Genomic DNA, 20917 nt, shown 5'->3' with positions numbered 1-20917 from the left:
TATGGGAGCCTCCAGCCAACTAAGTCAAATGAGAGATGACATCCCTTCTGTGCAACACTCCCTAAGCTTTTTGCTCTGGCATGGGCTTGTCTTTTTCTAATTTACACAGTTTCTGTATGGGCTTTTGCAGCCTTGGCTTTAGGCACTTTATTTTCAATGACGTGTCCCTAAGGATGAGAGAGAAAGGAAGAACATAATGTCTGGGATGAAGTTGCAACATCCTCTAGAAAATTAAGAACAGGTTGTCTGTTCTTATAGACTCTGAGAAGATGGCATCAAGGATGAGACAAGCTTCCTCAGGTGGCCCTCAGGAAATTAGTTTGTGTTTCCTGTTGCATCCCAGCTGGTCTCATTCACCAGAGCATGGCCAGTTAGAAGTGACTTAGAGAAGGAGTGGGATTTGTATCAAATTCTAAATGGAATTCTCTTGCACAAGAAATTTCTTTTTTTTTTTTTTCTGAGCTTGAAAAGCCAATTCTGCCTTACTGTGGTCACTGGAGGGGATCACTAAGAATGCTTTTAATTCAGCTTCGACCCTCTCACTTTATAAGAAAATGAACTTGGAGAGGGGAAATGACATTCTGCAGGCCCTGTAGCTCTTCAGTTGCAGACTATTGGTCCAGTGTTTTGACTTCGTCATGCTTCAGTGCCACTGAAGCACTAACATTTTATATTGAGGGTGAAGAAATGTTGAGGAAAGGGAGCTAGGGAGGGGGCAATGGTGGTTTTTCCAGCAGTCCCAGCACAACCTCCTCTTGACAATCCTGGGAGAACACTGGGAGTGGGTGTGCTTCCTTCTCTATTTGGCTCCAAGTAAACTTTTGAACTCCCAGGGCAGGATCCACAGAGGCCACAGGGAGCAGACAGAACCATCCCTTTGATGTAGCTCCAAAGAGAGGCCACTCTCCTTGACCAGTGGCTGGGGTTTTTACTTGATGCAGACATTTCCCGTCTTCCCTTTGCTTGAAAACATCCCTGCAGGAGATAAAGTATTATACATTTATAGCTTTGGCTTGCCAAGAACAGCCCCTTAGCTAGTTTCATAAATCCCACCAAATCTCCTTCCAGTAGCAAGTCATGGTCAGCCTTGCCAAGCTTGGGGCAGCTAAAGAGTCACTGATGGGCCAGCCCAAGGCCAATTAGCAAAGCCACTCTGTACCCTTGAGAATGTGAGTCTCCTTGTCCTTCCTGCCCTCTGAACTTGAGTCACAATATTCCCACAAGCAGTCAACAATTACCTCCAGAGGTAATTTATATTCATCCATTTTCTCTTTCTCCTTTTCCCCACCCCACCCACCATTCCACCCTGTTTTGTCATTCTAAGTTTACACTAAATGCAAGGTCTTTCTAGTCACTGGTTCAGAAGTCTCAGGCCAGGCTCATGCCTCCTTAGTCAAATCACAATACTTAACATTTACAGAGGAAAGCTCGTCTTCTTAGCCAGCCACGAGACTTGGGTAGATATTTCCTTTGTGCTAGCTGGGTGTCTCTATCTGCCTGGTAGAAAGATGGGAGTTCTAGGGCCCATAGCAGATGGGAAGACAGGGAGGCAGCTTAGTCTTCTCTTTCTACTCTCTCTTCTGCCAGCCTTTGGCATCCATACAAATTGTCTTGGGTCTTATCCAGTTGCAAGTTGAACCAACATGATTGATTTATCGGATTCCAAAATATTTTCCTTTTTGCATGATCTTCTTAGCCTCTATTTTCTAGGTGTTCTTCTTGTTGAGTGTCAAACATGGTTCTCTTGTTACTCTATTTATTCTGAAGTTCCATCTGCTTCCATATGCTCTTTCTGCATCTTTTCCCTTCCAATCTCCCAGCTTATAAGACAACAGATATAGCCAATGTCATTAGCAGAGTAACTTTAAAGGTCAAGCCAGACATTTTCATATCATGGGAGAAGAGTCAAAGACCTGGAAGGGTAAAGTATCTTGCCTACTGTCATCTGGATAGTGGATGCCAAAGCTACAAACAAATCCTGCCATGCCTTACTCCTTAACCAATGCTTTTTCTGTGATTGCACACTGCTTTTCCTTTTCTTTTGCTTCCAGGAATTCATCCCTAATGATTGATTTTTGCTCAAACTTCTAACTTGACCCTTTTTAGTTTCTACCTGTATTCCAATTTTTGTGGACCCTGGAGTGGGAGGGAATGGGAGAAGGACTCAATTTGGAAGGCTTTGTCTTGATCACTAGGTGGTTGGGTTTGGAGCTTAGTTCCAAAGCCAAGTTATATTTTTGATATGAGACCATAAGTATTGGTCCCAGGCTGCTTATAGATTCCTGGGAGGGTGAATGGTAATGCAATTACCTTCTCACTCTGAAGTTTGAATGGAAAAAAGTGCTGAGACATATTCTTTAGATAAAAGAGAAAAACACATTTTGTTCCTTTCTGAACCACCCAAGGAACACAGTTGCAACCCTTTCTCTTGGAAAGAGAAATCAGATATTTCCAAGTAATCAGAGGACACATGATTCATTTTCTTTCTGGGAATGACACATGTTTTGTCCCTTGCTCGCTCTTCTCAAGAAAAAGCATTTCAGCATGACCTGTACTGCTTCTAGGGAAGCCAAAGATGACAGAGCTTAGAGACAGACAGAGACGAAGACAGAAATACCTTATTTCTTGAGCATACAGGAGACCAGCTGAGTGTTGCAGAAGGTTCACTTTTAGTGGCAGGACAGGGACAAGCTTCTAGACAGGTAAGAAGGTTCTAATAAGATAAGAACCAAACCCCTCTGAGGGAAAGGGTGGTAGGGAGATTTTTCCATGTCTTTGTCATGTCTTGCTTTGGGTCTAACATCCTGCACACCATTTTACTCCAGATGCTGAATGTCACATTCCCCGGGGTCAAAGGTCCCAAAGAGCCCTTTGGAGATCAGTATCTCCCAGGAATGTGGCAAGCTTTTGAGGTCCTGCATTTTAGGGCAACCCCAGGTAGTGGTCAAGTTCCCTGAAAGGTAAGGTCATGTATCAGTGTGTGGGCCCAGAACCCAGTCAGTCTGGGAGTCTGCATGAGATAAGAGAGGGAATACTGCTTTTGAGCCATACTGACCTGGGTTAGAATTTCAGATTTCTTTCTCAAGTCACTTGCTATCTTTGTGGGCTTGGGTAAGCTTCTATGAGACTCAGTTTCCTCATCTGTAACACAAGGCTAATAATTCTAACTTACGGGGTTAGGGAGAGGAAAAAGTGTGTTTGTAAGTACCCGGAGTTGTGTTTGGTGAAGAGTCAATTTTAATTTTGTTCTCCCCAATGCCACTTCAGCTCTTCTACCTAAAACATCTCTAAAAACAACCTGAGTTCCCTGGGATCCAACAATCTTGAACTCTCTAGTAACTTTGTTTTCTGCCTTTGAAGAGTCATAAGTAAAAAGAAAGCAAAACCAGATCACAGCCTTTAAGGACCATCACAGGGTCATAAGCATTTGGGTTAGGGCCTGAGATGCCCAGATTCTGCCCTGGTTCTTTCTTCTTCCCTGTGCAACCCTAGGCAAGCCTCTTCTGATGTGCAGGCATGGATCAGTTCTTTCTTCCCCAACTCTGGGATTCTATCACTCTAATTTCCAGATAGTAAGTGACTTGGATTTCTTCTGCCAGCTACTTAATCAGCAAAGAAAGATTTGTTGAGGTTTAATTTACTACACCAAATGAAATTAGAAGGTGGAATCAGTCAAAGGGGCACATGCACCCCAATTTTATAGCAGCAATGTCCATAACAGCCAAAATGTGAAAGGAGTCCAAGATGTGGATGGAGTTAGAGTGTATTATGCTAAGCGAAATAAATCAGATAGAGAAAAACAATTGTCATATCATTTCACTCACATGTGGAATTTAAGAAACAAAACAGATCAACATAGGGGGAGGGAAGGAATGAAAACAGAGAGGGAGGCAAATCATAAGAGACGGTGAACTCTAGGAAGCAAACTGAGGGCTGCTGGAGGGGAGGAGCGTTGGGGGATGGGGTAACTGGGTGATGGGCATTAAGGAGGGCACTGATGTAATGAGCACTGAGTGTTATATGCAACTGATGAATCACTAAATTCTACCCCTGAAACTAATAATATACTACATGTTAACTAAATTGAATTTAAATAAAGAAAAAAAAAACCTGGTATGCAATTACAAAAACATAAAGGTGAAATCAGACATTTTAGACAAGATTTTAAAGTAGTTAATCCCAGGTAAGTATCCTAGATGACCCTGAATAAATGTTTATTATTAATTGCTTGCAGGTGGAATTTTCTGGGTGGCTAGGCTACTTTCTGTTGAATTGATATAATCCTCATATTATAGGGAGTTTGCAATCTAACAAAGATGGTAAAATACAAATCCTTCCATGGCTTTCCATTTTCCCCAAATCTTTCGCACAGCCTACAAGACCTTCATTAAGAGGCCTCTGTCTACCTCTCTCTTTCTCTGCTCCAGCTCCTCTGGCTTCCTCGTAAATTCCTGTGCCTTTCTCTCCTCTCCCACAGCCTGGGATGCTCTCCTCTGATTCCCCCAGATAACTCTTATTCACTTCTGAGATCTCAGCTTTGATGTCCCTTTCTCCAGAAAGTTTCCCCATCCTTCAGACTCCTCAGGTTCCTCTGAATTGGTTCTGATGCCACCTGTAACTTTCATTCTTGCCACAATTATGATTAGATAACTTACTGTGTATTATTATTTAATGTCTCTCTCCCCTTTTTGAAATTCACCTCCATGAGGGTAATGCTTGTCTTCATCATCCTGGTAACCTCGGTATGCAACACACTCTTTTGCCATTGTAGAAACTTAATGGATATTTATTGTATGAATGAATGAATATGTGAGGATAAATTTCACTGCAAGAGCTGCGTTCTCACACTGGGTAACAGTGTCGGGCACCAGGCAATGCCTGATACATTGACTGTTGCAAATAGTGGGATAGATGTAGACTGCTCTGAGTTCAAGGATGTGGAGGTCACCGTAAATTGTGCAGGCTTCCTGGGTACAGATCCTAAATGGGTGTGGGCCCCTTCATTCCTCTCACATTCCAGTTCATCAGGGTTTAAATCGACAGACAACTCTGCCCAGATTCTTAGGATGTTTCCACAGGCCAGAATACCAACATGAGTAAGCAATGCCACCGTTGTGCTAAGTTTATCCAACAGTAGATGCTGCAGTGTATTGGCTGGAATTTGTTGGTCTCTTATCATTGCAAGGTTTAAGCCCATGTTCCAGCAGCTGTTTCCGGTATATTCTTAGAGTCATACTTCTGGGATGGTGTTAATCCTCCTACCAACTTACAGTAGACAGCTATCAGCTGGTGTGCCATCTTAGCAGCATCATCTTTCTGGAATAATCCACAATACCCAGGGAGCATATCCTTCAGGATTTTCCATCTTTCTATAGATACCTCACATTAAGGCAGGCACCAGGTGGAGCCCTGAGCATTCCTGTGTACTGGGGCCAGAGAAGGGACTAACAGGGGTTAGGGAAATATAAATGGAGTAGCAGATATGTCCAGTGTCTGCATAAAGGACAATCTAAAATAGGAAGCAGAGCATCCGAGAATTTTTTGCCATGGTTATATGCTCAAAGTGTACCAGAGTGCTAAGTATTTCACCTAGAACTCTGTTTAATACATCTTTTCATAGCTAATTTTTTTTTTAGCTCTGTGAAAGTTGGCTGGTAATTATTCTGTATATATTTTTCTTTCTTAAATTGAGATATAATTGACATTCAACAAATTACATGTGTTTAAAGTTATAAATTGGTAAGTTTTGACAAACATATACACCCATGAAACCATCACCACAATCAAGATTATCAACATATCTTTACCCTCAAAAATTTCTGGTGGTGCCTTTGTACATTTACCTCATCCTTAGGAAGCCACTGAGCTACTTTTCCTACTATAGATAAATTTACACTTTCTAGAATGCTATATAAATGGAAATTTACAGTATGTTCTCTTTGTTGTTTGTCTTCTTTTACTCAGGCTTTCTTTTTTTTTAATTCATTCATGATAATGTGGCTATCAATAGCCTACCTTTAGGTTTTGGTTGTTGTTGTTGTTGTTTTATTTATTTTATTTTGTTTTTTTTTATTGCTGAGCAGAGTCCATTGTATGGATATAATATGATTTGTTTATCTATTCATCTTTTCATGGATGTTTGAGTTGTTATAGTTTTTGGTTATTATAATAAAGCTAATATGAACACTTATATACAAATCTTTATATAGATATATGCTTTAATCTATCTTTGGTAAATATCTAAGAGTGGAATTAGAGTGACTGAATCATATGTTTAATTTTTTAAACTGCCAAATTGATTACCACAGTGATTGTACCATTTTATATTTCCATTAGCAGTGTCAACACTTGATAGGATCAGTCTTGAATTTTAGCCATTCTAATGATAGTGTAACAGTAAGTTGTGGTTTTAATTGGCATTAAGTTAGTTAGCATTTTAATTTGCATAAAGACTAATGATTAACTTGGCATCTTTTCATGCACCTATTTTCCATTTGTATATCTTTTTTGGTGAAATGTCTTTCAATCTTTTGTCCATTTACAATTTTTATTTTTATTAATGAATTTGAGAGTCCTCTACTGAGTCTGGATACAATTCCTTTACAAGGTAGTGATTTGAAAATATTTGCTTCCAGTCTATCACTTGTCTTTGTATTCCCTTAACTGTGTCTTTCAAAGTATAGAGTTTTTAAATTTTGATGAAGTCTAATTTATCACATTTTTTTTAATGGGTCTCACTTTTGGTGTTGTATTTAAGTATTTATCACAAATTTTTTCTCTGTATTTTCTTCTAAAAGTTTTATCATTCCACACTTAAATTAAGGTCAATGATACATTTTAAGTTAATTTTTTTGTGTAAGGCATACAGTATGAATCAAAGTTTTTTTTTTTATATATGGGTATCCAATTGTTTCAACATCATTTATTGAAAAGATTATATTTTCTCTACCAGATTGATATTGTACCTTGTCAAAAATCAGTTCACATACATATGGGTCTATTTGTGAACTTCTCTTCTGTTTTATTGATCCATGTGTCTATCTTTATGCTAAAATGATACTGGATGGATTACTTTAGCTTTATAGTAAGTCTTGAAGTCAGGTAGTGTTGGGCATCTAATTCTGTTTTCTTTTTCTTTTTTTACAGTTCCATATAAATTTCAAAAAAAGCTTGCTATTATAATAATAATAAATTTTTAAACAAATAATAAACTCTGAATTCTACAGAATAGTCTGCTGGGATTTTGATTTGAAACACATTGAATCTATAGGCAAATTTGGGAAAGAATTGATATTTTGATAATATTGAGTCTTCTGAACCATGAACAAGGTATACAGCTCCATTTATTTTTCTTGAATTTCTCTCAGCAATGTTTTTTGGTATAGGCCTTGCATGTATTTTCTCAGATCTATGCCTTAGTATTTGATATTTTTTGATGCTGTTATAAATGGCATTATTTCTTAATCTCACTTCTGATTGTACATTGCTAATATATAAGAATACAATATTGTATATTCATTTTGTTTCTTGCAAACTCATAAGTTTTACTATTTGTGTGTGTATGTGTGTGTGTGTGTGTGTGTGTAGATTCCAAGGGATTTTCTACATAATCATGTCATCTGCAAATAAAGATGATTTTTTACTTCTTCCTTTATAATAAAGATATACTCTAGGTGTTTTTAATTTATTTTTCTTGCCTTATTATACTGGCTAGAACTTCCAATCAAATATGGAATAGAAGTGCTGAGAATAGATGTATTGTTTTGGTTTTGATATTAGGGACAAAACTTTAATATTTTACTACTAAGGGGCGCCTGGGTGGCTCAGTGGGTTAAGCCTCTGCCTTCGGCTCAGGTCATGATCTCAGGGTCCTGGGATCGAGCCCCACATCGGGCTCTCTGCTCAACAGGGAGCCTGCTTCCCCCTCTCTCTGCCTGCCTCTCTGCCTACTTGTGATCTCTCCCTCTCTCTGTCAAGTAAATAAATAAATAAATAAATCTTTAAAAAAAATTTACTGCTAAGTAATGTCTTACTATGGTTTTGGTATCTGGGTCATGCTAGCTTAGTGAAATGAATTGAAAAATATTCCCTTCTCTTCAAATTTTTGCAAGAGATTGGGTAGAATTGGTATTCTTTCTTCCTTAAATGTTTAGTAGATTTCACCAGGGAAGATGATTATGCTTAGAGTTTCCTTTGGGGGAAAATGTTTAGCCACCAATACATTATTTTTTAATAGATAGAGAGCTCTTCAGGTTATTTCTTCTTGAATGCACTTTGATAGTTTTTGCATTTCAAGGAATTTCTCCATTTCATCAAATTTATCAAAATCATTCAAATGAAGTTGTTCATAACATTCTCTTATTATCCTCTTAATATCCATAGAATCTGAAAAAATGTTACCTTCTTCATTCCTAATATAGGTAATTGTGTTTTATTGACATTCTCAAAGAACCAGCTTTTGGTTTTATTGTTTTTTGCTATTATTTTTCAGTTTTGTACTTCCTTGAGTTAGGTCATATTCTTTGTTATTTCCTTTTCTCTGCTTACTTTGGTTTTAATTTGTTTTTCTTTTCTAGTTTCTTTTAAAAATTTTTTTTAAATCATTTTTTTAAATTTATTTTCAGCATAACAGTATTCATTGTTTTTGTACCACACCCAGTGCTCCATGCAATCCGTGCCCTCTCTAATACCCACCACCTGGTTCCCCCAACTTCCCACCCCCCCACCTCTTCAAACCCTTCAGATTGTTTTTCAGAGTCCATAGTCTCTCATTGTTCACCTCCCCTTCCAATTTTCCCCAACTCCCTTCTCCTAACTTCCCATGTCCTCCATGCTATCTGTTATGTTCCACAAATACGTGAAACCATTTGATAATTGACTCTCTCTGCTTGACTTATTTCACTCAGCATAATCTCTTTCAGTCCTGTCCATGTTGCTACAAAAGTTGAGTATTCATCCTTTCTGATGGAGGCATAATACTCCATAGTGTATATGGACCACATCTTCCTTATCCATTCGTCTATTGAAGGGCATCTTGGTTCTTTCCACAGTTTGGCAACCATGGCCATTGCTGCTATAAACATTGGGGTACAGATGGCCCTTATTTTCACTACATCTGTATCTGTGGGGTAAATACCCAGTAGTGCAATTGCAGGGTCATAGGGAAGTTCTATTTTTAATTTCTTGAGGAATCTCCACACTGTTCTCCAAAGAGGCTGAACCAACTTGCACTCCCACCAACAGTGTAAGAGGGTTCCCCTTTCTCCACATCCCCTCCAACACATGTTGTTTCCTGTCTTGCTAATTTTGGCCATTCTAACTGGTGTAAGGTGATATCTCAATGTGGTTTTAATTTGAATCTCCCTGATGGCTAGTGATGATGAACATTTTTTCATGTGTCTGATAGCCATTTGTATGTCTTCATTGGAGAAGTGTCTGTTCATATTTCTGCCCATTTTTTGATATGATTATCTGTTTTGTGTGTGTTGAGTTTGAGGAGTTCTTTATAGATCCTGGATATCAATCTTTTGTCTGTACTGTCATTTGCAAATATCTTCTCCCATTCCGTGGGTTGCCTCTTTGTTTTCTTGACTGTTTCCTTTGCTGTGAAGAAGCTTTTGATATATAGATAATTTTTTAACCTATTTACCATCACAGCGAGCTGTCCAGTACATCAAATTCATAATAACCTTCTAACCTGAACTTTTTGATATGTATACCTGTGTTTTTCTTTTGTATTTCTATTTTTTGAATTTTTTAAAATTTTAGTTTAGTTTAGTCTAGTTTATTCCTTTTTTATTTTTATTTTCTAATATTCATATAGAGTTAAACTTCAAAGTAATCCCCTTTCCCCAATCAATACTACCCCTATAGGTAAACCAATTTTTTTTTTTTAAAGATTTTATTTATCTGACAGAGAGAGATCACAAGTGGGCAGACAGGCAAGCAGAGAGAGAGAGAGGAGGAAGCAGACTCCCTGCAGAGCAGAGAGCCCGATGTGGGACTCAATCCCAGGACCCTGAGATCATGACCTGAGCTGAAGGCAGAGGCTTAACCACTGAGCCACCCAGGTGCCCCGGTAAACCAATTTTTAATCCCCCTTTAGCCTAGGAAAGTTGAGTCCTTTAACAAAGATATCAAGATACATCCAGGAAGAATCAAAACAACCTTCCTCGCCCACACTGAGAATTTATAACCACTCTCCCATCTTTTTCTTCCACCAGTGTTTCTGTGTTTGTCCTGATAGTATATAAATCTTACACTTGGGGTTCTTGTCGACAAGGTTCTTCCTTTATTTGCATATATATATTGTTTTTCTCTTGTTATATACTTTTATCAGTCTTTTTGTTTGTCTGTTTTTGTTTGTATACCTCATAAATCCTACCTTGGGGCCCATTTGGGCTGAACCTTCTCTTTCATCTTCCCTTTCTTTCCTGTCTCTCTCTCTCTCTCTCTCTTTTTTCTTTTTCTTTTCTTTTTTCTCTCATTTGGGTGGGGAATCCTGATTGCTCAGAAGTGTTCCAGGGTGCACCCAGACTGCACCCCGGTCGATGCAACCAGCTACATCTGTTCAGTCATCTCTCACCAAAATGACTAGGAGGAGGAATGTCCAACAGAAGAAAAATACAGAGGATGGACCTTCTGCAACAGAGCTAACAGCTATCAACATAGACAATGTCAGAAAGAGAATTCAGGCTAACAATTATCCAGGCAATAGCTAGGTTGGAGAAAGCCATGGATGACCAAATGGAATTGATTAGGGCTGAGCTGAAAGCGACCAGACAGGATGTTCACAATGTTAGGGCAGAGCTAAAAGCTACCAGGGCTGAGGTTCACAAAGCTCTCAATGAGTTCCAATCTAATCTAAATTCTCTCAAAGCTAGGGTAACTGAGACAGAAGATAGAATTAGTGATCTGGAGGACAAACAGAGAGAAAGGATCAGGAGGAAGCCTGGAACAAACAGCTTAGAAACCATGAAAACAGAATCAGGGAAATAAATGACGCCCTGAAACATTCCAACGTCAGAATTATTGGAATCTCTGAAGGGGAGGAGAAAGAAAGAAGTCTAGAAGATATAGTGGAACAAGTTCTTCATGAAAATTTTCCCAATCTCGTGAATGGAACAAGCATTCATGTACTAGAGGCCGAACGGTCTCCACCCAAGATTATAGATTCCAGAAAAACATCAAGGCACCTGATAGTCAAATTGAGGAATCATAATTTTAGGTATAATCTCTTGAAAGCCGCTAGGACAAAGAGGCTCCTTAATTTTTTATTTTTTAAATTTCTTTTCAGTGTACCAGAATTCATTTTTTTATGCACCACACCCAGTGCTCCATGCAATACGTGCCCTCCATAATACCCACCACCAGGCTCACCCAACTTCCCACCCCCCCCCGCCCCTTCAAAAACCTCAGATTGTTTTTCAGAGTCCATAGACTCTCGTGGTTCATCTCCCCCTCCAATTTCCCCCAACTCCCTTCTCCTCTCCATCTCCCCATGTCCTCTGTGTTATTTCTTATGCTCCACAAATAAGTGAAACCATGTGATAATTGATGCTCTCTGCTTGACTTATTTCACTCAGCATAATCTCTTCCAGTCCTGTCCATGTTGATACAAAAGTTGGGTATTCATCCTTTCTGATGGAGGCATAATACACCATAGTGTATATGGACCACATCTCCTTATCCATTCGTCTGTTGAAGGGGATCTTGGTTCTTTCCACAGTTTGGCAACCATGGCCATTGCTGCTATAAACATTGGGGTACAGATGGCCCTTATTTTCACTACATCTGTATCTGTGGGGTAAATACCCAGTAGTGCAATTTCAGGGTCATAGGGAAGCTCTATTTTTAATTTCTTAAGGAATCACCACACTGTTTTCCAAAGTGGCTGCATCAACTTGCATTCCCACCAACAGTGTAAGAGGGTTCCCCTTTCTCCACATCCTCTCCAACACACGTTGTTTACTTTCTTGTTAATTTTGGCTGTTCTAACTGGTGTAAGGTGGTATCTCAATGTGGTTTTGATTTGAATCTCCCTAATGGCTAGTGATGATGAACATTTTTTCATGTGTCTGATAGCCATTTGTATGTCTTCATTGGAGAAGTGTCTGTTCATATCTTCTGCCCATATTTTGACATGATTATCTCTTTCATGTGTGTACAGTTTGAGAAATTCTTTATAGATCCTGGATATCAGTCTTTTGTCTGTAATGCCATTTGCAAATATCTTCTCCCATTCCATGGGTTACCTCTTTGTTAAGATGAAGAGTACTAGACAGGTATCTTGTTATTGTGTCTTCCAATTTGTGTTTGTTGTTTTCTCATTGACTAGGAGTTACATATTTTTTGGAAGAATACCACAGAGGTGAAGCGCTCCTTTATTATATCTTACTAGCATCTACATGATACCAATATGACTTATTACTGGTGAAGGTGGTTACTTATTACCTTACTTGGATAAGGTAGTATCTGCCAGGTTACTGTTTTTCTTTTCTGATATTCGGTTTGTTAGAAATGAGTCACTAAGTTTAATGGACACTAGAGGAGAAGGGAATTAAATACATCTTGGAGAGAGAAGTATCATAGAATTTGTGGAGATGGGGGGGGAAAACCACTACAGTTTATAATAAATAATATATTTATTATATATTTGGGAGAGATCTTAAGACTATGTAAATATTCTGGTTTCCTTACAGTTTTTACTCTAATTTTGCCATTAATCCATGATTTTGCCTGCACTAACACTGGTGTTGTAATGGTGAATTTATATTTCTCTGATTTTTTCTATGTGCATTATTTGGAATTTTTCTGTTAGAAATATTTGTCCCTTCTCCTTCACCCATTTATTTATTCAATCATTTATTTATAGCAGTATGGACTCATGGATATTTATTTTATCCTACTGGTTGACTTTTGAGTACATTGTATAACATCATCCTCTGTACAGCATCCTCTACATTTCCTGTAAGAGATCTCAGACACTTTATACATCAGACAATGTGACTCATCCATTCAATATTTCATATATCTTAAAATATACTGCCATGTAATACAGGACATTGAAAATACATAATTCTCATGAAATGATTTGACTCTCCAAACTTGTACACATAAATGAACAGAAACCTCATTCTTTTCTTTCCACAACTACTTTTACTCCAAATCCCTAAGGCTAACTCCCAAAATCTCAATAACATTCACAAACTGCTATAATCTTGTCTCTGTTGCACATGGACGCACATTTCTGAAGTTGACTTGTCTTCATTGTGTTTTGCAGGAAGGATGGGTGGTAACAGAATTTGAAGGCAGAAGAAAGAGAAAGAGGGTTTATCTTGACCAGCATGATCTACACACATATAATTGCAAACAGTGGATAGATAATTTTGTGATTAGATCAGAATTTTCTTTTTTAAAATTATGTTCAATTAGCCAACATACAGTGCATCTTTAGATTTTGATGTAGTGTTCAATGATTCATTAGTTGTGTGTAACACCCAGTGCTCATCACTCATCACATCACGCCCACTCCTTAATACCCTTAACCCAGTTACCCCATCCCCTCACCTTCCTTCCTTCTGTAACCCTGAGTTTGTTTCTTGGGGTGCAGAGTCTTTCATGGTTTGTCTTCCTCTCTGATTTCTTCCCATTCAGTTTTCCCTGCCTTCTCCTATGGTCCTCTGTGCTATTCCTTATATTCCACATATGAATGAGTTTTCATTGCTTTTCCAAAGAAAAAATAAAGTCAGACAGAGAAGAAATAACAGAGAGGTGATTTAACCTGAAATATAAAACCTTTTACTATTTTGACAGCTTTCTACCTTGCTACTTGATATCAAGAATTTTCATGGCTAAGCTTTCTCTTCACTGGACTACAGGTGAGTTCTCTGAGCTAACTGGTTTATCTGAACATAGCTCCCCAGCTAAGGCTTCCTGATCCTGGGAAAGTGAAAAATATATAGTCTATCATGTGTTGGCATTACTTACCCAAATTCATAAAACTGTTTTGGCTGAGATTCTTTATTGAGTTGGTTTACTTTTTTGCTAACATGTCTGAATTGAACAGTGCCTTTGGCATCCACTAGCCCCCATTGGATATCCTTAGCAGTTGTATCTTTATGAAGCAGAAGGGGACCAAACAGGGCTTCTGAATGATCCTATTCATTCATCCACAGAGGCATTACTTCCTGCCTCACAGCCTCCCCAAAGAAAGCTCTTTCTATTTCCTCTCTGGCTCTCCAAGGCTCTATAACTTCAGCTTTTAACTCCCCCAACAAGTGGGTCATTTCCAGTCTTAGTTTATTTAGGCCAGTGTCTTTCTTCATATACATGTGTACATTGGGTTTCTCCATGTGCTTGGTTTCCTCTCCTCACCAGTTGTCTTTTTCTACAGATGACAGTATTTGCATTCAAACAGAAAAGAAGTCTGTCCTCTTCATTCCTGGGGCAGCCACCTGCCTTCAGCTGCCAGAGCTCCTCTGTTACATTCTTGATTTGGGGTAAACTGTAGAACTGGATATGGTAGAACAGAATTCCAGAGTCATTTACCTGAGCAGTTTACATCCCTTGGACCTCTCCAAGCAGCTTTCTGTATCTCCAATAAGATTCAAATTCCTCTTTCTGACCTCTCTGGCTCATAAATTTCAACAAATGTGTGAGCTCTGTGTCCACATTTCTTGGTTTGCTTTGACTCACACCAGAGGGGTAGTTAGAGCAGGATGAGTGGTCCATTATGAGTGTTCTAAAATACATATACACTTCTATGTATGCACCCATTTATTAAAAAAATTTTTTTTGTTGGCATTGACGAAGCAGACAGGAAACACATATCATGAGCAGATACTAATGTATTCAATTATTCATTCAAAAGCCATTTTCAGGGCAACTAGCATCGTCACGTAGCAATTACTGTGACTATAAGGTTACTACCATGAATTCACTCATGAAGCTGATTATGCAGCAAACATCGGCTAAGAACCAAGTCTCTACTCAAATTTCCAGAATGGCAAGGATGAACAAGACAGGGAAGTGTCCCTGTCCTTAAGAACTCATTTTCTAGGGGCGCCTGGGTGGCTCAGTGGGTGAAGCCTCTGCCTTTAGCTCAGGTCATGATCCCAGGGTCCTGGGGTCGAGCCCCACATCGGGCTCTCTGCTCAGCAGGTAACCTGCTTCCCCCTCTCTTTCTCTGCCTGCCTCACTGCCTACTTGTGATCTCTGTCAAATAAATAAATAAAATCTTAAAAAAGCTCATATTCTGGTGTATTCATGCAAAGTGTCAAGGAATAAAGCTAACACTTGTGTTGGATACTTCATGTAATATATTAAACTCATTAAATTTTCACCAATATCCTTAAGGTATACTGATATTTTTATAGTACCTTCTCAATGTCCTCTAGTTCTCCCACCTGGTCCCTTTCTCACTGTCTTTGTCTGTTACGAAGTTCACATGGATGACACAGACATGCAATCAAATATGCTGTGAAATATGTACCAAATAGATATATGGTCAAGATGCTAAGGGTCAGGAAAGAAACATTGTTCACTGCCCTGGAAGGTAGGGCTCCTCAAAGTTTATTGTGCATTAGGATTACTTGGGAAGCTTACTTAAAATTTTTAGGCTTGGCCTCTAGTCTTGGAGGTTCTGATTCAGTACATTTAAGGTAGGAAGAAGGGATCTGTGTTCTAACAAATAATCCAAGTTATTCTAACGGAGAGAATTTTGACAAAGAGTAGTCTAGGAGTAGGTAAGATTCCTAGGTCATGCAGGTGACTCCTTTAGGAGCCCAATGCAGCCAAATTAGTTTCTTACTGATATTCTAATGTATGGAATCATTGCCAGATGGATTTATTTATCCATTTCTTGATTTTTTTTTCTGGGTATCACTATCATTTAATATCTTACTGTGAACTACATCACCAACTGCACTGATCCTTGATAAAAGAAATGTAGGTACATAAAACACAAAGTTAAGGTAAAGAATAGGGGGAAAGGCAAAGACTCAATTCCCAGGACTCAGTTGAGAGACAAAGTATGAGTCTCTGCATGATACTTTTTTCACAAGTATCTGTTTCATGGCTACATCCAAATAGGTCAAGTATATGGAGATTAGTTCAATGTCCCTCACCTCATTTCTTCTGCCTGAGACCTAATTCATGCACCATTCAGTCTTCTATGAACGCTTTCTTCTCTGATTGGACATCTCTCAGAATTCTGTCTCCTTGGAGCCTTCCCAGACTTCCAGACATAAATTTACCTTTTCACATCATCTCTCAAGATTCCCAGGTCCTCTGTGTGTAGGGCTGAGCATGTGTTCTTGAGTATGCTCTTGATTACAGGTATGGCTCTTAGCCTATAAACTCAGGTGTGCAAGAAATACTGCATTTATTTCCTCTAAATTAACAAAAATATAATCCTGATTCCTCATGTCTTCGAACCATTTGGAAATTCAGTCTGCTATCCTAGTGGTCTCCAGACAGAAAGGTCCCAGGGTCTTATGAGTACCAGAACTTTGGGGAGCCCTTCTAGTCATGGGCAATGATCTATATTGGTTAGGGCTGCCTGTCATCCCTTCAGGGTGCTACTTCCAGTCTGGTGGCTCTGTTTATTTGTGTCACACTGAGAACATCAAGATTCTATGGAGGTTGGACACCCATTGTTCATGGACTAAGTCCTTTTGATCTCACAGGTATCCTCTCTTGAGTTTTTGCACAGTATCCCCAAATAATGTTATCAAGGAAAAGGGGATGGTGCTTCACTCATGGTGAGAACTTGAACAATCTGTCTGAATAGTTTAGGTTTTGTTTGGAGGTGGAATTGAAAGCCAACTTCTTTTTGTATAAGTCACCAATGGGAGAACTTGTTAAGACTGATGTTAAGGACTTGTGTCATTTTTTTCAGTTAGAGAGAGGCAAAAATGATTTTTTTTGGCTGCTTTTTTTTGGAAAATAATATTGATATTGAAAGTTTACCGTATAACAGGACTTGGACTATGATATCCTATCTAATCTTTATAATACATTTAGAGAGAGACATAGCAACCCCCAGGTTTTGCAATTAAAGGGGAAGAACAAGGGACTGAGAGTACAAGGTTTGTCTAATACAAAAAAATTTAGGTACAGAAAATTGAAGTCAACATGGGTCTCTTGACTCTGAGACCAATTTTTGTCTTCCCACATCATATATGTCTATCTGGCATTGCTGTATATTTGACTAAAAGGATTAGTCCTCCAAAACCCCCTTTCTTTAGGGAGCAGTGTGCATCGAAACTGACTTCCCATTTACGATGAAAGCTGTAAAACATCTTTAATATTTAGAAAATGAAATCTTAGCAGATGTCAAGGAGTTTCATTTAAGAGTTTCTTTGGTCATTTGCTTGTAGGTATAAAGAGTCTAAGAAAAATCAACTTTTGAAGGTTACGTGCTAAATTGACATAAGCACTGAGGATCCTCCTCTACCTTTAACTCCTTTTCCTGAAGTAAAATATATAATTTGTTACTAAAAAAAAGACAAAAGCATATCTTCATAGTCATAATGATCCTTATGTTTTGATGGAAATCCTCCTGTGTCTAAAGTCACATTGGGAGAGTTAGGTCACTTTACAGTATGTGTTCTGTCCTCCAAGTGCCCTTTGGCTAAATCAGCCCAGACTGATGCATTCATGACCTCATTCAACTTCAAATTCTCTAGAGGAAGAAATCCTTCAACTTTTCTTCTTCCATTATTTCATAATCCTTTATCTTAAGCATGCTTTTCTACCTGTGCAACTTACATATTGCCCACTGTGATTTCAGTGGTTTCCTCTTGATACATTTTCAGAAAAGATGGAGAACAGCTGGCTTCTGCTCTGCATATAATAACTCCTCTGAGACCCAAATGCTGTTATTCATTTCCTTACCTTTAATGGAAGACATTTTTGCTGGACATTTTGGATGGTCCACCGGATACAGCTTTTAATAAAATACCCATAAACTGGAGGAAAGTCACCAGATAGGAGATGACCTCTCTTGGAACCAAACCATCATCAGGACCATAAAATTTAAAGGCAGAACCCATCTGGAGGAGTCCAGGCTGCTGGAACAGCCACCTTTTTTCCCTTTCCTTCTTCTTCTTTTTTTTTTTTAACAAGTCAGTGTTCAGTGTGGTTAGAACCATCAACCAATGGCAAGATATTGGCACCATTAATATTTACTCTCAAGTAACTAACTTGAAATCAAAAGGAAATAGGTTTAGACCTAAGGAAATCACAACAAGGAGAATAAAAGAAAATATAGGCATTGTCATCATTTGTATTTTGGTTCTTGTTACTTCCAATATTTAATCATCCCACAAATTATTCTGCCCCATGGTGTCCCAGGCACTGCCCAAGGCACTGGGGCTACAGCTGTGACAGAAACAAGTCATTATTATTACCCCTTAGAGTACATATCCAATTCCCCCAAACAAATCTTGTTAAATACAATCCCTGCGACTTAACACTCTTTTAAGCCAGAATAGGAAGATTGATATAAATCCACTGAAAGAAAGTTAAAAAAAGTGAAAAATATTAAAAAAAATGAGAGACAGCATAATCTTTGAAGAAGCTTGGAATGAAAGAACAGACTCTTAAAATTGCAAGGGGTGGGGTGGGCTTTGGTAACTATAAATGCAAAGTCCTGAAATCGGTGTCTTCAAGGAAAGGTAAGAAGAGATATGTTCTGGGAGCACTGTCAGAGAGGGAACAATGGTGGGAGATGAGGTCAGAGAAAGTCAGAGGCGGGGCTGCTAGGGACCCGCAGACCAGCTACAAACTTGGAAACCACACATAAGAAGGGGATGTTTGGGGCCTCCAACAGGGCAGAGACTTGGCTGTCTCCTCAGCTTATACAACAGTGTCTGACTTATAAAGGGATCAGTAAATATTTCTCACATTGATGGGTGCATTTGTGCTCCTCCTTGGATGCTCACCCTCTCAGATGTTTTCTTTCTTGTCAGGCACTTTCTTTAAAGAGGCAGGGAATTGAAAGCACCACTCTTAAGCTGCCTGGCCATTGGGCATGACTAGTACCTCCACTGAGGTACATTTTGTATCTATCCCTACAGCCCTGAGACATTTGCTTCTAAAGGAGCTTCATCTCATGGCTCATGTGAAATTGTGGGGAGGTCAGGAATAAAGCATATACCATGCACCTCATGCTGAACTAAAGCCAGAGTGTAAGTGGCAGCTGCTCTCTCTGTCACAGCCCCCCTCCCTTGACTAGTGTGAGCCAAGTTTCTCTACAGTCTCTTCATGTAACTTTTGGTTTGAATGGAAATGTGGAACCTTATGTTTATCGCCATTAAATTTCATCTTCTTGGTTCCCACTCTTTGTCTCCTGGAGAGGGCTGAACACACTTGTTCTTTAGAACATGGGTGAGTGGCCATGCAATCTTCAGAGCAAAGGCCCTCAGGGTGTCTTGCTAGGAAATGATGGTGGTAAGAAGAATGTGTGGTGGGTAGGCTACTGGAGAGACAAATTAAGAAAGGCATGAAGTTGTGTAAGACAGGGCAGACTTGGGACGCCTGGGTGGCTCAGTTGGTTAAGCAGCTGCCTTCGGCTCAGGTCATGATCCTGGTGTCCTGGGATTGAGTCCCACATCGGGCTTCTTGCTCGTCAGGGAGCCTGCTTCTCGCTCTGCCTCTGCCTGCCACTCTGTCTGCCTGTGCTTTCTCTCTCTCTCTCTCTCTGACAAAAAAAAAAAAAAAAAAAAAAAAAAAAGACAGGGTAGACTTGGAAGTCAGATTGGTTTGCATTTAAATCCCCAATCGCCCACCTCCTGTGAACTGGGCACATTAAATAATCTCTCTGAACTTTGACATCAGTAAGTTGGGAATGAAAGACTTCTGTGTTATTTTGACCATCAACAGGCAAAGATGAGAATTGTCTAGTTGTGTAACTCACAGCAGACCCTGACTAAAGGAGGTGGTTACTGCTGGCTGAGTTGTTAGGTAGTGTTCTGATGAGGTTCTAACACTCTTGGGATCCTCATGTAGAAGACATTATTGTTTCCAGTTCCCAGTTGTGAAAACTACGTGCTTAAGGATTAGTGGCAAGTAATCACTAATGAGTGATTGAATCAGGATTCAAATCCAGGCTTGTTACATGGTGTCTTCCCAAAGATCAGAGACTCTGTGATCCATCTGGAGGTTAGGGAGGCTCTAAGAGGTTTTTATAGTGGGAAGAGTGGCTGAGTCTGAGAGGAAAGCCTGTAAGCAGTGCAGCAGTGAGGGCACAGAATATGCAGCAGAGCTGCTGGCGTGATCCAGTGAGATCACAGAAGGGAAGAGTGAGTGCAGGGGTGGCCCCCTATAATAAGTATAAAGAGGCCCAGGATAGGTAAACTCTTAGGAAGTCAGGGCATTCCTTTGAGCTTGTAGTGACTTCACGCTGTTGTATTCCTTTCGGCCCTATTCACATCTCTTGGAAAGTTTGATCAGCCCAACTTATATTGCCTGGAAATGGCTCAGTTCCCTTTGGAGTAGATTGGCTCTCTACCAGAGAAGTGAAGCAAGAGCTGGAGGAGATAAAGAGAAGAGCAACAATGTCATCTTACCACACTATTATTTATGTGTGATTTACTGAACACCTAGAGTGTAGGAGGCACAATACATGGTCACATTTAATCCTCTTATTATCTTTGGAATGAACACAGGTTTTGTGACCTGTCCATGAGAGAGGCAGGCCTGAAAGTTTGACCTTAGACTCTTGGCTTCAGAAACTCACGTGAGGCTGGCTCAGGAAGGGAGAGGGAATGGAGAGGAGGTTGCTGCCAGGTGCCCGGTCCTTGGTCTAAGCATTGGCATGCAGAGAGCTTTTGGCAGGTCAGGCCAGAAATTGCCCTTATGGAAGGCTAGCCATTTGTAAGATCTTGTGGGTCCAAGACATTGGGCAAATCAT

At 39.4% G+C, this 20917-nt stretch overlaps 1 long non-coding RNA gene across 2 annotated transcripts in view; it reads left to right on the top strand.

Annotated features, from left to right (window-relative positions):
- The window catches only part of LOC125096120 (uncharacterized), a 64471-nt gene that overhangs the window by 30850 nt on the left and 12704 nt on the right, over nt 1–20917 (top strand). Inside the window, exon 2 of one of the 2 annotated variants that reach the window (XR_007126073.1) lies at nt 13816–13880. This is a non-coding gene — a long non-coding RNA (uncharacterized LOC125096120). Of the gene's footprint in view, nt 1–13761; nt 13881–20917 lie in introns of those variants that run through there. The other variant, XR_007126071.1, reaches the window with a different exon arrangement.

This window comes from Lutra lutra, chromosome 3, assembly GCF_902655055.1.
Source record: "Lutra lutra chromosome 3, mLutLut1.2, whole genome shotgun sequence".
NCBI lineage: Eukaryota > Metazoa > Chordata > Mammalia > Carnivora > Mustelidae > Lutra > Lutra lutra.
This window is presented reverse-complemented; position numbering and strand designations above follow the sequence as displayed.